Source organism: Anoplophora glabripennis, unplaced genomic scaffold (assembly GCF_000390285.2).
Source record: "Anoplophora glabripennis isolate ALB-LARVAE unplaced genomic scaffold, Agla_2.0 scaffold66, whole genome shotgun sequence".
In the NCBI taxonomy this organism is placed as follows: Eukaryota; Metazoa; Arthropoda; class Insecta; order Coleoptera; family Cerambycidae; genus Anoplophora; species Anoplophora glabripennis.
In genome coordinates this window covers 1,197,314-1,213,369 of record NW_019416742.1, presented here as the reverse complement: position 1 = coordinate 1,213,369, position 16,056 = coordinate 1,197,314, and the positions used below count along the sequence as shown (strand labels likewise).

The 16,056-nt window shown below is 31.2% G+C and overlaps 1 protein-coding gene across 5 annotated transcripts in view; it reads right to left on the bottom strand.

Moving 5' to 3' along the window:
• The window catches only part of LOC108917939 (F-actin-monooxygenase Mical), a 210,311-nt gene that overhangs the window by 151,386 nt on the left and 42,869 nt on the right, over positions 1–16,056 (bottom strand). For 4 of the 5 annotated variants that reach the window (XM_018724753.1, XM_018724751.1, XM_018724752.1 and 1 more), the window contains one exon: positions 4,049–4,104. The exons of the other annotated variant lie outside the window; for it this stretch is intronic. The gene's annotated coding sequence lies outside the window, so the exon portion shown is untranslated. The remainder of the gene's footprint in view (positions 1–4,048; positions 4,105–16,056) is intronic. 5 annotated transcript variants of the gene reach the window in all.

Here is a 16,056-nt window from a genome sequence, read left to right as displayed (position 1 = left end):
TCGGTTAATAGATTTCACGAGATATAATCAGAAAATATTTTTTTAACCTATGTTTATAAGGCAAACACATACTATTTTAAAGAGATTTTAAAGAGATCTATCTGCCCCCGAAGTTTTCTGCATAAAATTCGGACCACCCTGTATAGCGATTCATATGAGAGACTAGAGAATAATTGTACTAACGTTTAAACGTTATTTAAATTAAAATTCATACAACACTCTAGTCTAGAGGAACGTTAATGAAATATCTTGCATATTAAAAACAATTCTGTAGTTGGAAAAAGGTACCTATACAGTTTTACCGAAAATAAAATATTTATTTTCTTAATTTGGTATATACGTAAAATAATAATCTAAATAAAGAATATAAAATGCAGACGCTACTGAAATTATGACAATAAAAAAATACAAAGCTGCTAATATCTTAAAGTTATAGTTTTTTTTATTACATCGAAATTACAGCTCAACCAAATACAACAAAAAATTACATAATGTATCTTCCGATTGTCTTGTTCCTGTCATTACTAGGAATAAAATTTTATGGCCGATTTTTGCCGATTTTTTTTCCATTTATTACGCAACTTATGAAAAGCGTACTTCCTTAATACATAGTTTGATAAAAGTGGATACACTGGTTTCAAAGCATTATGTAGGTTATCTCATTACAAAATTTATATTCTATCGATTATTCCGGTTATTTAGTCCATGAAGGTTTATCATGGACATTTTATTAAATAATATATTCTATATAACACTTATACTCTTTATTACATGCAAATAAAACATAAATATTGGATTTATAGGAGAGGACGATGATTTTGATTGTACTGGTCGATGTATCACAAATTTTTAATGTTTGTATTTATTTATATTAACAGTTATAACCAGTGTGAAGTAACGTATTGTTTTTAGATAAATTAGTTATTTTTTTATTACACTAATATCAAATAAAAAATACCGCAAACTAAGTGCTATAGTAATTGTGCCACTATGCAAGCCGCTATGATTTTTTTTTTTTTTGAGGGGTAGTTTATTAGTGATATCATATTAGAGATATACGGGGCTTTTCGCATAAGAACCGATACAGAGCAGGGGTATGTAGGGAAACCCAAAATATGGTGATTTAACGCAACTTACCTTTATACTAAGCTGGACCCCTGAGAAGTTATAGGTATTGAAAGTGGGGTTTCAAATTTCGAAAAAAAAACATATCTCAGTTATACTTGAACTTGGAAAAACCAAATTTGGTACACGATATGAGTGTACCAAGAGCATTAATCGACAGTAAGTAGAGTTCAATTGAAGCATTCTGAAGGATTGATAAAGGATGATGCTATTAGTGAAGGAAATTTCTGTGAAGGAAACTACAGAAGTGTTGAAGAATATCGGAGATTTCCAAATAGTGTAGCCCTCCTTAGAGAAACATTTTCCAATATTGAAAGACGGGTTCGAGAAACAGGCAAGTTTCTCAGTAACACTCGGGAATGTGTTAAAGACGAAGAACTTATTTTGAATACAACTGAAGATGACTCACATATTAGTACTAGAATTCTATCTCGACAAACTGGTAAATCACAAACTTCTATGCACCACGTGATCAGACGTAATCTACTACACCCATTCATATCCAAAAAGTGCAATTATTGTTAACGAATGATTTGATTAAACGAGTGAATTTCTGTCAGTTTATTTTACATCAAGTCATTAATATTCAAAAGAAAATTCTCTATACTAATGAAGCTTGTTTCACCCGCAGAGATATTACACATTTACATAACTATCATGAGTATCCCGATGTAAACCCTCAATCAGTAACTCCTCGACATTTCCAACGCGAGCTTAAAATAAATGTTTGGATCGGTGTTATTGATCGGTATTTACCCAACTGGTCCAATTATTTAGAATTTCTTCAAAACACTCTCCCGGATCTACCTACTTGACGAGGTGCTACTACAACTCAGACTGGAACATTGGTGAATATGATGGAGCAAGCCCTCATTTTAGTAATATTGTTAGAGACTTTTTAAACCACCAGTATCCAAATAAATGGATTGGAAGAGGAAATAATTGCCCACAAGTTTAGCCTCCACGATCACCAGACCTCAACAAATGAGACTTCTTTCTTTGGGAAACGTTAAAAGAATTTGTGCGTTCCTCACAAATTGCGTCTCTAGCAGAATTGTGGAATCTCTTTACGGAAAGAGACAATCAGCAGTTATTGAAGAGAGTAGACTTCAATTCTCGACGAAGAATAAATTTATGTCTGAGAGAAAACGGTGATAATTTTGAACAATTTCTATAACTTATCAGTGCAAATTGTATGTTATTTCTGTGGTTTAAGTTGTTTGTTTTCCTATTAAATTATTCTTATTCCAACTTTTTTCCTAATCGTCAAGTTTGAAGTTTAAATTCATAGCCAGCTTTTGAATTTTCCGTGATTTTAGAGAACACATTTACAATACAATTATCAGTTATATGTGTTTTTGATGAACACGACAAAGTTTTTTGTAAACTAACAGGACTAAGAAAAGATTTAGAATTAAATTCCCCATAAAATAAAGTAATAATTTTGTAAGTCCGCCAAAGAGTAAAAAAATTCTGTCATATTTTAATGGTGTCTAAATTTTGATTTTAAAATTTGTATTAGGACATTATTTGAGGTTAAAAACAGAATTGTTATATAAAAATGTTATGTAAAATAATAATAATGGTACTTCTCTCTTGAGTATTTTCGGGTTTTTTTAATTTATGAGCACCCTGTATATCTAATCTAAGATGTTTGTATGACAGTCTCATTTCTGCGAGGGGCAGAACTTTTTATAAAGACTGACATTTTTCGATAAGTCAAAAACAAAAGAGTTTCTCCTCTTGTCACCTTTATTGTACTTAAATTCTCAAGTTTTTAATAAATTATTTTATTAAAAAAGTAAAAAAAATCTTATTTAACGATTTTTTGTATAACATTTTCCTTTTATATTTTTTAAATAAGCCATTTCGATGAGAAATTCAATTCTCTACAAATTTTTTCCTGTGAACTATACCGAAATTTTGCTTCGTTTTCGTGCTATATTTAAAAAACTGCAAAAGTGCATTTTCGCCCCTATCTTCAATTTCAACCCTCTAATTTAATAGCATTTTTCATTTTTAATGGCTTCGAAGTACGTGATGAAAATCCTTGAACGACTTATTTCCTTGCTTTTTTGCAAAAAATGATAATTAAAACGTATAAGGGTAAACGCGACGAAAATCGAATAATTGGCTAAGTTTGTGCGGCCATATATCAGTCAATTTACATCCAAAAATACTTTACAACCTCTTGTTTTGAAGGAAATATTATCTAGTTTCTTTTCTATGAAGCAATCAATGCCTGTACCTATCTTTACTAAAAAAAAACTAGAGGCAAAAAAGTAAAAAAAAATCAGAAAATCGAATTTTTTTGCTTTTTTCAAATTGTTTATTAACGATTTTTTTGCATAAAATTTTGCTTTTAATTTTTTTAAATAAGCTATTTCGATGGGAAATTCAATTGTCTAAATAATTTTTCCTATGAATTATACAGAAATTTTGCTTTATTTTCGAGCTAAAATTAAAAAACAGAAAGGGGTGCATTTTCACCCCTATCTCCAATTTCCACCCTCTAATTTAATAGCACTCCGCGACTTTTTCATCTAAAATGACCATTTGAACGATTCATGTAATAAAATACCTTGAACTTCATAGTTCCTTTAAAATCCTCTATTCAATAGCCTATTAGTAAATGTGTAAATCATACCCTCGACACACTCGCGATCCTTTTAACAAAAGCAAGAAGGAATTTCAAAATTCCTGGCTTTCAGGTATTTTTAATGTCAACATTATTTATCTGGATCAAACCGGTGTGGTGAATTAACATTTGTTCTACTGCATTAGTTTCGTTTAAAGGACAGTGAAAAACAGTTGCCTAACGAATTGTTACAGAATAGTTCATTCAACAATTCTTGTAACGCATATCACAGATACGTACATACCTGATATTGAATAGTTATATTAATAAATTACTGAAATTTACCTGGATTTGTGAAGCCTATGGAAGAATTAAAATGTGTATCTCCATCGATGAATATCCTGGAAACAAAGGAAGTGCAAATTAACGATATTTTCTTGTAAACTGAATAAAATGAGGTCATGGTCATTGCTTGTAACAATAAACATGTTTTGTCTACAAAAAATTCGCCACAAATTACTAAATAAATAATTAATCTGAATTTTTCGGAGAACTATTAAATTCGACTAATTTTCGAATAATTCATTGGAATTTAAGTTAAGTTAAAAGATAACTTAAAATTAATTTCAGGAAAAAACATACTACTAAGAAACTTTTTACGTGTTATGAAAGTACTTAGAAATACCTGGTAGTAATCATTTTGGGACGTGAATATACGTATTTAAAAAAATTAAATGGTTCTTTACTTTTCTAAATTCTCTGAGGAACAGCAGGCAACGAATTTCTATACTACAAATTTTCCGAAAATTAATTATTACACAGCCCCACAAAAAAAGTAATGTAATGACATGATTTGTATATTTTTTTTAATGCTGAAATCCGAATCCGCGGGCCAAAAACCGATTCACCAGGACATTTATTAATAAAACGCTAAAACATCCCAAAAAATAATCTGGAATAGTGACGATAAGGTAAATCTTTATAACGAAAAGTAACAATTTACAAAAACTAGAAAACAAATTATATAATATTTTGAGCATTAGAAAGAAAAATACGGAAAATCAATTCACACCCACACCAATGAGGGGGTTAATTCAACGCCAAAGATCAAATAAGGAATGTTAGTACAAAACAATGTGAAATCAAGCCCATCGCAAATTTTCAAGGGGTCATTTGACCCAGCATGAATTACATACTTATAAATCAATACCACCACATATAACAAAAACTTTAGAAACTATGCCGGCAGGTGAGTACACAGGTAAGCTAAACCTGTCCACCAAGGGGGGATGGTTTTCGGCAAAACATTTTTGTACGGCATTTCTAAAGTATATAGGTTATACAAAAAAAAATAATCTCGACCTAATGCCGTATAAAAATAGCAATACCGAAAGCCAGGAAAATTTTTATTTTCCGAAAATTTTGGTCCGGGTGATTTATTACAGTTTACAGTACGGCATTTATACTGCAAGTTTCGGATCGATATATAGACAAATTTTTAAGCGACGCCGTACGTACTTGCTGATACAGGGGTTAGGAATACAGGGTGTAACCCTCTATTTGTAAGTAGCGTATGGAGGGTGATTTGAACCAACATCAAATTCACTAATTTTAATTCTATTTTATAAAATAATGACATTTTTGGCCATGCCGTACATTTTTCATGAAACGTGCTTACTATAGGAAAATTAATTACCCTCTGAAAAGTAGGATTTCACGGTGAAAAATTTTTGTACGGCATTGGACAAAAATAATACGATTTTCCTTATGCCATTTTTTATTTAGGCGTCCCTGTTTCAATATACAGGGTGTTAAAGTTACATTTTAAAAAACTATTTTTGTTAATAATCCCATTGTTTTGTAAGATACACACTTGAAATTTTGCACGTACTTTTATCTTATTCTGGCACACTTATCATGTAATTTTGGTGAAAAAAAATCGAAGGGCGAATGGAGGTAAGTGAGGGATGCACTACCCTTTATCCCCTCCCAATTATTTCTAAGTACGGCTATGCAGCTTTTTCTTGAAACGTAAAATTTTCTTCTGATCATTTTATCTCTTTTGTAAATTTTTGTTTAAATGCTCTGTTTTGGAGAAAAACGACATGTATTGATAGGTTACAAATGTCTTAGCGGCCGATGAATGTCAGGAAAAAATAGTAAGCTGTGAAAACAAATGTCCACCATGTCAACATAATGACATTAGTTACTATTAATTCTTTGATTCGGCAAATCGAGAAGTAGTTATAGTCCAGACGGTATCTGTTTCAAAAAGCCATATTTGGGTGAATCGTATATCCACGGAGATTTTTGGCTTTTTGGCTTTCAAATATCACTAGAAATGAAAATTTTTCTATGCGCATAAAAAAAACGTGGGCTTAACTTTTGGCGGCACAATATGTTAAAAAAATTCGAAAAATGTCATATTTTTCTTCCTATTTAATTATGTATCTTTTCAAGAGTTGATTTTAGGCGAAAATGGAAGAGGAAAAAAATGTTTGTAATTAAATTTTTTACAAAACATGACTAGTTACAAATCGAATGAATCATGATTATTATGGTAAAAATCGAAAAAATCGCAAAAATGGGGTTAAAAAACAATACTTTTTAGGGAATTTTTTTGGGGTATTTAAATTGGGTATAGGACCTTTATACTTGGCTCAAGAAAACTTCATGTTATGTAGAATCATCACACCAAATTTCATCAAAATCGGTTCGATAGATTTTGCATAATAATTTTGCAATCCAGATTTTGAAAAAAAAATTGCAAATTTTCAAAATTTTGCACAGCAAAAACCAAGGCCCTTAGATACTTGAAAATTTAATCACATATAGAAGGGCTCTCAAGCTTTCAAACTTTTTTTGAAAAATTCGAATCCGTCAATTAGGAGAGCTCTGGCGCTTGTTTAAACATTGGTCGAATTTTTGTACTTATAAACAATTAGAACTTTGTGAATATTCAATCAAATCAAATTTTTTAAAGCAGGTTTTAAAAGTTCTTGGAAAGACGCTTTTTTAAAAAAAAACAGATCGATTGATCAATTAGTTACGTAGTTATAGCCGATTCAATTTCGAGCAGGCCGAAGCGGCCGCGCTCTCTGCTTCCCCCACCACCACCACCCGTACGATTTTATTGAATTTCTCGCTTGCATAAATAACTTTAAACACGTTTTAAAGTAGGTTGCCAATGAAGAAAAGTATTGTAATCTTAGACCTGGTAAGTACTCGGAATACCAAAGGTATTTTTCGAAAAATTAGCCCGGATGTCCCAGTACATTTAGTGTAAATGACGGCTATAACTATGTAACTAATTGATCAATCGATCTTTTTTTTTTAAAGAAGCGTCTTTCCAAGAACTTTTAAAACCTGCTTTAAAAAATTTGATTTGATTGAATATTCACAAAGTTCTAATTGTTTATAAGTACAAAAATTCGACCAATGTTTAAACAAGCGCCAGAGCTCTCCTAATTGCGGATTCGATTTTTTCAAAAAAAGTTTGAAAGCCTGAGAGCCCTTCTATATGTGATTAAATTTTCAAGTATCTAAGGGCCTTGGTTTTTGCTGTGCAAAATTTTGAAAATTTGCAATTTTTTTTTCAAAATCTGGATTGCAAATTTATTATGCAAAATCTATAGAACCGATTTTGATGAAATTTGGTGTGATGATTCTACATAACATGAAGTTTTCTTGAGCCAAGTATAAAGGTCCTACACCCAATTTAAATACACCAAAAAAAATCCCTAAAAAGTATTGTTTTTTAACCCCATTTTTGTGATTTTTTCGATTTTTACCATAGTAATCATGATTCATTCGATTTGTAACCAGCCATGTATTATAAAAAATGTAATTACAAACATTTTTTTCCTCTTCCATTTTCGCCTAAAATCAACTCTTAAAAAGATACATAATTAAATAGGAAGAAAAATATATGACATTTTCCCAATTTTTTTAACATATTGTGCCGTCAAAAGTTAAGCCCACGTTTTTTTTATGCGCATAGAAAAATTTTCATTTCTAGTGATATTTGAAAGCCAAAAAGCCAAAAATCTCCGTGGATATACGATTCACCCAAGCCAAAACAGATGCCGCCTGGTCTATTAGTGGTTATTAAGTTTTTAATTTAAGACAATAGGCTAATAGGGTGACAGTAGTTAATTTGACTTTTGCAGATATGGCAGATATGCATTTAATAACCACCCATCAATACATGTCGTTTTTTCTCCAAAACAGAGCATTTAAACAAAAATTTACAAATGAGATAAAATAATCAGAACAAAATTCTACATTTGATATTTCAAGAAAAAGCTGCATAGGCGTACTTAGAAATAATTGGAGGGGATAAAGGGTACTGCATCCCTCAGTTACCACCATTCGCCCTTCGATTTTTTTCAACAAAATTACATAATAAGTATGCCGGAATAAGATAAAAGTGCGTCCAAAATTTGAAGTCTATATCTCACAAAACAATGGGATTATTAACAAAAATAGTTTTTTAAAAAGAAACTTTAACACCCTGTATATTGAAACAGGGACGTCTAAATAAAAAATGACATAAGGAAAGTCGCATTATTTTTTTCCAAACAATATGTGGTTAATGGTATGGCCTTCTATTTTGGGACACCCTGCATTTTGTTAATACTGTCAACAATAATCAACAAAAACAAAATGCCCTACAAAAAAAAATGGTTCTAAATGGCTTGAAATATATTTTTGCAAATAAGTATTACTTGCAAAAATTGATTTTATTTTTACTATTATTTTCTCCTTAATATAAATTATTTACTACTGTACGGCCTTTCTATCATAAGACTTACAATATCATACAGAAATATTTTTCAGTAATGCCGTACATATTTGTCGATACAGGAGTGAGAAACCCCGGATGCAAACCCCTATAATCTGACCCTTATGGTTTCCGATCATTGAAAAATGGTCGGCATTGTTGCTAAAACATTATTTCAGATGTAAAATAATTTTTAAGTAATTATGCCGTTAAAAAACCACAGGTCGATATAAAAATTATTAATTTTATAAATTTGAAAAGCTTGCCTATATTTTTTTTTCACAAGTACATAAGTAAATTTTTTTAAAATCCAAAATATTATTAAAAAATCAATAAAAAAACGATTATTTTTTAAAATATTTGGAATTATTTTTATTTTAAAATTAAAATTACCGCTTCGAGATTCTAGCTGGCCATCGAAACGTCTTCTTTCTTTGTCTCTTTTTTCTTTTCGGAGTGTAAATTTTTTTGTGGTTTTATTCATGTTTATAACCGACAATCTTAAAGTTGTTCTTGTAACAAATGCACTTTCAAATTATTTTTACTAATCTTAAACAAATATTGTATGCCAATGGCTTCATCACAATTTTTGCATAAATAAATTGTTCAAACAATTGTAACAGAAGTTGCAAATATGCAAATGTGAGGGTACTGTTCCTTCAAAACATATATTATATCACTGTTTTAAATGTAAGTAATTATATAGGAATTCTTATGAATATTGAGTTAAAATTAATTGTTTATTACTATATTTATTTAAAAATAATACTTTCTTGCACGTCATTAAATTTCTAAATTTCTCAAAATATTTTCTCGATTCTCTATACACATTTTTTTTTTAACTTAAAGACAATGCCATCATGATTTCTACGGTATAAATTAAATTTCTTCTGAAAGTAGTATAAACCTCATTTTGGACTTATACAGTTTCGGAGAATTGTTCTAACGAATATGTACGGCATTACAGTTTTCATTCTTTATGTTATATTTCTAATGAAAATTTGTAAATAGTATTGTTATTAATGATCTAAAAATGTAGTAAAAATTTAATGAAAAATATTATCAGCTATGTAAAATCCACTAGTTAAAAATGTAGGGCATTGTTTTTTTTATTTTTTTACTTATGAAAAGTCAATTACAGCCATAATATTTTGAATATAACATATTTAGTTTATAACAAGGAATTTTCAAAATATAGTAAATTTTCACAATATATTTATTTGTTTCTTAATTCGAATTTTTAATTTGTACCATTAATTATAACCGGCCATGATTTAGTACGATAATTTTTGGTTATATTTTATCAAAAGAGTGGTTGCCGTACAGGAATTAATGATCTTATCGAAAAAAAATAAAACTCAATTCCAAAATACAAGTAATTGTTTATAAACTTTTGCATTAACCATAATTTTCAGACGGCATAGTTGCTAAAAATTATTTGGAGAGTTAAATAATCATGTGGAATCGCCGTACATTTTTCAATGACTTGAAACAATGGGGCTAAAATAGAGGGTTGCACCCTGCATTTCTAACCCCTGTATCAGCAGATACGTACGGCGTCACTAAAAAAGTTATCTACGTATCAATCCGAAACTTGCAGTATATATCCCATACTGCAGTAAACCACCAAAAACCGGGCCAAAATTTTCATAAAATCAAAAATTTTCCTGGCTTCCAGTATTGCTATTTTTGTACGACATTAGGCTGAGGTTCATTTTTTTTGTATAACCTATATACTTCAGAAATGTCGTACAAAAATACAACGATAAGATCTTTAAAACGTAGACTAAATTGTCACGAATCCGGGTAAAGCAAAATCGAGTTTGAAAAACAACTCCTGACTGCTCCCTCGGCCGCAAGATATTCTATCTATTTCAATTTTCCTTATTTTCATTTTTCAGCGGTAAATTGTCCAATTAACTAAGACCCTCCAGGCAATATTCTTAACGATTTACCACTCCAAACACTCAAAACAGTTACTCCCGAGAATGCAGGGCTGTTCTGGTAAAACTTTCAATTTTACAAATCTGCTTCTCGGGTATAAATACCGTTAAAAGTCTATTAACGCTGCTCCTGAGGCGTTTACAATCGTGATTACAATTATTTATTTCCAAACGACTGATTAAGAAAGAAGTGTTTGTTTAATAATAAATTGCACATTCCCCTGCATAATTATGTACAGTAACAGTTTGGTGGCGTAATTAAAAAGCAGGGAAAAGTGCAACTTACCATTATGTGGAATATACAATACACGTGAACGTAATAATTTTTTTATTCGTGTGGTCACACCGTGTCCACCTAGTGCGCGTAAGTACAATATCTAGGTTAATAAAAGATATCTTAATTTTTTTCTACAGAGTTGCCTACTTTCCCGAGCTGCGCAAAATGAAAATATATTTGCATATACAGGGTGTTCAGTTTTTCCCGGGCAGGTACCAACTTAATTTTTTTAATGGAAACCTATATTTTTATGGCATTATCGAATTCTACGTGAAAAATTAACGGGAGTTTGTGTTATGATCCCTATTAAAATATTGATAGTTTTCGAGATAATCGAGTTTTCATATTTTTTTCTTATGTTTCATCACCTCTATCTAGTAGTTGACATAATTATGATTGTATGTCAGCTAGAAATTATTTTTTTTCAGGAACTGTAGAGTGAAGATGGCTCTTTGAAAAAACGTATCAAAAGTTGACCTGCGATATACAGGGGGCAAAAAAAATCGTGCCAAACCTAATAATTGGAGTTAGAACTGTTAGTTCAAATCTATAAAAAATCTATAAAAGTTGTTTTACATTGACAATTTATTGATCAATTAATTGATGAAGTCGCTTCATCAAGAAATTGAACAAGTGTAATGCACCAAATCAGCTGTGAAAGAACTTCATCAATTTATTCATCAAGTTCTTGACGAATTGGAGCTTGTTCTAATTTTCGTCAATTTTTTCGTGAAGTTCAGAAGTACCAACCCAATAGATTTCCAGCTTCAGATCAGTAATGAGGTTATGTTATTGGAATATGTAAATAATTGTGTGGCGTCGTACTAGTTTTGCATTGTTTTTACTGATTTGTTACTTACAAACACTAATATTTATATAATATGTGTCAAAACGGTACCGCCGTTGTATCACTACAATTATGAGGGGAAAGGTGACATTTTTGAAATTTATTTACTTCTTTGATTCATTGGTAGAACTGATTCATACGTCAAAAAACTTGACAAAGTCTGTAGCAGTGTAAAACCACACTGTTTACCAATAAATTCGTGAATTAATTCATGAAGAACTTCGTCAATTTATTCATCAATAAATTGTCAATGTAAAACAACTATAACATTATTTTTTAATAAGTCATGTAAACGATTTACGGTAATTTTCACCAAAGACCAAAGTGTTTAAGTTGGTACACAAAATGTGACTTACATTATCAAATATGTAGTATTATCGTTGTCATCGTTATTAATACCATTGTGCATTTAGATTAGATATAATTCTAGATACTTCTTCACGATCGGGTCTAGAAAATATTTATAAATACGACGCAACTACTACTCTTATCGTTCGAGAAAATTCAGAAAACGACTCCGTGATTTATATGGATGTGACAAAAATAATGAACATCCTTAATTAAAAGAAATTCAATAAAATAAAACGATCGTGAAAACAGCAATGATGGCGTATTGGCCAACCGATATCCGTGATCATCGCAGATTTCACTGTGCGTGAAGATCAGCCAAAATCTTCATTGAGCTTCATGTAGGTGATTGGAATTTAGCATTTCAAAAACTTGAATTTATCGCATTTTGGGCGAACATTTAGGCTAGCGAAAAGTGTGTGTACGGTTTGTTCCGCACAAGTTAACTGCTAAGATTTGCTCAGAATTCAACATTCGAAGGTCATCAAGAAGGCCAAAAAGGACAAAAACCTCCTTTACAACATGACTGTGTGACGAAACGTGGTGTTTTCAATATGATCCAAAAACCAAGTGCAAGATGTACAATTTTTAATTATTTACTAAACTTATACGACCCATTTGAACGTTATTTTTTTTTAAGTTAAGCGTCGTTCCGAGAACTGTTTTATAGTACTTTTCAAAATTACAAAGTTTTAAAATTATTAAAAAAAAAAGAAAATTGATATTATAACGATTCTGTATGATAGTTAAGGGGTCCAAGTTCAAGTATGTGTAAAAAAATCAGCGCCGATTAAAATTCCTAATTTTAATCCTAGCACTGACGCAAAAAAAAAATATTTCGCTTTGAAATTTCGTAACAAATCATACCAAAACTATCAGACCGATTTGAATTGGGTTTTGGGATTTCGTTCGGAAATAAAAAATAGTCGTCATTATTGCTCGAAATAGGAAAAAGTTATGAACGGATATTATTACCATACATCAATTTTGTAGGAGTTGTGAGTTTTAAAATACACTCTGTATAACACCAAAATGTGTAGATTGAAAGCAAAAGTCCACACTCCAAAAATAATCAAAATCAATTAATACGTATTATTATTTCACATATGTACAATTTTTTGAAGAGTATTAATAACAATAACATCAAAACTAATATACAGGCTGCTATTTAAGTTAAGGTTATATTTTTTAACTCGATATACAGGTTGTCCCGAAATTCATGCAACAAAATTTGGTCACAGATTCTTAAGACAAATTTACGGGACCCGTATTTTTTATTTTTGTCAAGTGGCCCCCTCTTTCGGTCTTACAGCCCCCTGAAGTCCGCCCCTAAGAATAATCTTTTTTTTATATCTCTGAACCCTGTTGTACGAGAACCACTAAATTTGGTACACAGGGGTTTTATGACATGTGGAATCTGATGGTGCTACGTTTTTTGGCGGGGAACCCCCTTAAGACAATTGTTAGTGGGCCCCTTGTCTTTAGAGCCAAAAAAATTTGGTCGCATATTTAAATTTCTTAAAAAATATCAGTCTACTAGAAAGCCATTAAATTTAGAAACTTTTTGTCAATAAAATGTAAAATTTGCGACGAAATTTTCCTGGTTCCAAAGACAAGGGGCCCACGAAAAAGTGTCTTAAGGGGGTTTCTCGCCAAAAAGCGTAGCACTGTGAGATTCCACATGTCATAAAACCTCTGTGTACAAAAGTTAGTGATTCTGGTACATGGTTTTGAAATATAAAAAAGATTTCAGGGGGCTGTAACTGTAAGAATCTATGACCAAATTTTGTTGCATGAATTTCGGGACACCCTGTAGAACTCAAGCAACTTATTCAATTAATATTCTTAAAAGTAATGGAAAAACTGTATGAAATAATTCGAGTATATTGTGAAAAATTATAGATACAATATTCTATTCTTATGCTAACAGCTGAATAAGTCTAACAAAAAGTTTAGGAATTAGTTACGTTATCAATTATCATACACCTCATAAAAGTAGTGTAATTTGGTTTTTAAGACTGTCTGAATTTATGGCCGTGATGAAATAATTGATACATTAGTTTACGGGGAGTATCATCAAAATGCTGCCATAACATCGCATTGCTGAAAACCGAGATAAAATCGTCATTTATCATTTTTACTTCTAATTCGTGAATATTTAAAGATAAGGTACATGAAAAGTATGAGAGTACTCCAGTCGAATTAAAGTTTGAACGTGAAAAAATTATTAGTAGACATTTTATTGCACTCTATGACGGGGAAGGGTACGTAGAATGATAATACACTAGACACAGAAATTAAGGGATATTAAACAAATTGATTTTTTGGTGATTTTTAAAGAGCTGTAATTTGGAGGAAAATGGTCGTAGAGAGAATAAAAAGAGAGGAAATTCAAGCTTCAAGTGTCTAGATTTCGGATCTGGAGTTTAAAATTTTTTAGCGTCAGCAGTTTTTGAGTAATCATAAGAAAATCGATGATAAAAAAATTGTAAATTTTTGTTTTTCTTTAAAAAGGTCTGCGGAGTAGAGTAATTTCACCATAAAGCTCATTCAGATAATTTAATTCCTTCAATTTGAGCGGTTCCGGAGCCTTGTACGTTTATTTGTCGCCGAGTTATCGTCGATCAAAGCAAAAAAATCATTTTTGACTGTAGCAATCAATTACTCGGGAAATAATGGTCGTACAGAAAATCCAAGCAGGGCTTTGAAAACTGCAATGTATTCTCTACAAGACGTAATTTATTGGTTGTTGTTAGAAATGTTAGAAAAAAGGTAAAAAATTACATAATTAGGGATATTTGAATAACTTGGCATAACGTTGCCAATAATGAATAAACTGAGGATATTGACTAACTTTTCAACTCCAAAGTGTCCTAAAGAAACCCTGATAATCTCAAAACGCTGCGATTTTTTTTCTTAGTGCCCGGAATGATTAAATTTGTCGTTTTTGCTGAAAATCAATGTTATAAGTAATTTTTCACTTTTTATTTATTTTTGTAAGTTAAAAATATATTTTTTAGCAATAATCCATATTTTCTTCATCAAAAAAACGTTCACTATTCTAAAAAAAATTAATTCTTCATTACTTTTTTCAAAATGTTTTCAACATATCTACAACCTTTATAAATGTTAAAAAAAAATTGGTTGATTTGACGTTGCTAGGTCAATTGCCGGTGATTTTGTAATTGCGGATAGTCTCGTCGTCATCGGCGTCCGAGCATGTCCTAAACATGCCCAATGGAGTTCAAGTCGGGACTCATAAGTGGATGGTTGAGAGTTACCACGTTGTTAGTGCGAAGATATTTTCTCGAACGTTTTGCGGTATGAAGACGAGCATTATCCTTCTTGAGAATAAAACGATTCCCCGTGCTTGCTGGCCGCGTAAAATTATAGGTATCACGTTCCTCACGTCGTTGCCATGACGATTCCGTTGTGCTATGGGCAGGCGTATCCATTAATACCAGAACCTAGTCCATCATCATTTCCTTGAACCAAACATCCTGCCCATGCGTACAAGCATGGGGAATCGTTTCATTCTCATGCAGGATAATGCTCGTCTTCACACCGCAAAACGTACAAGAAATTTTCTTCACGCCAACAACGTGGTAACTCTCAACCACCCACCGAGTCCCGACTATACGCAATTAAAAACTAGGCTCCTTTACAAACTTGGCAAGGAATTACGCAACTAGACATCTGGCTGTGCATTAATATGCGAGACCGCTTAAAATCGGTGATCAGGAAGAGAGGCGGCAGTACGCGATATTAAATTGTGAACTGCAACGTCAAATCAACCAATTTTTTTCTGACGTGTGTAAAGCTTGTAGATATGTTGAAACAAATTTTGAAAAAAGCTTAATTATTGAAAGAAATTTTTTTTAATTTTTTTTTAGAATAATAAATGTTTTTTGATGAAGAAAATATGGATTATTGCTAAAAAACATTTTTAACTTATAAAAATGAATAAAAAGTGAAAAATTACCATTCCGGGCACTAACAAAAAAAAATCGCAGCATTTTGAGATTATCAGAGTTTCTTTAGGTTACTTTGAGGTTGAAGCAAAGTTATGCAGAGTTATTCAAATATCTCTAATTATGTAATTTTGTACCTTTTTTGTAACATTTTCACCTCGAAAAATTTTTTTTTTAACAACAA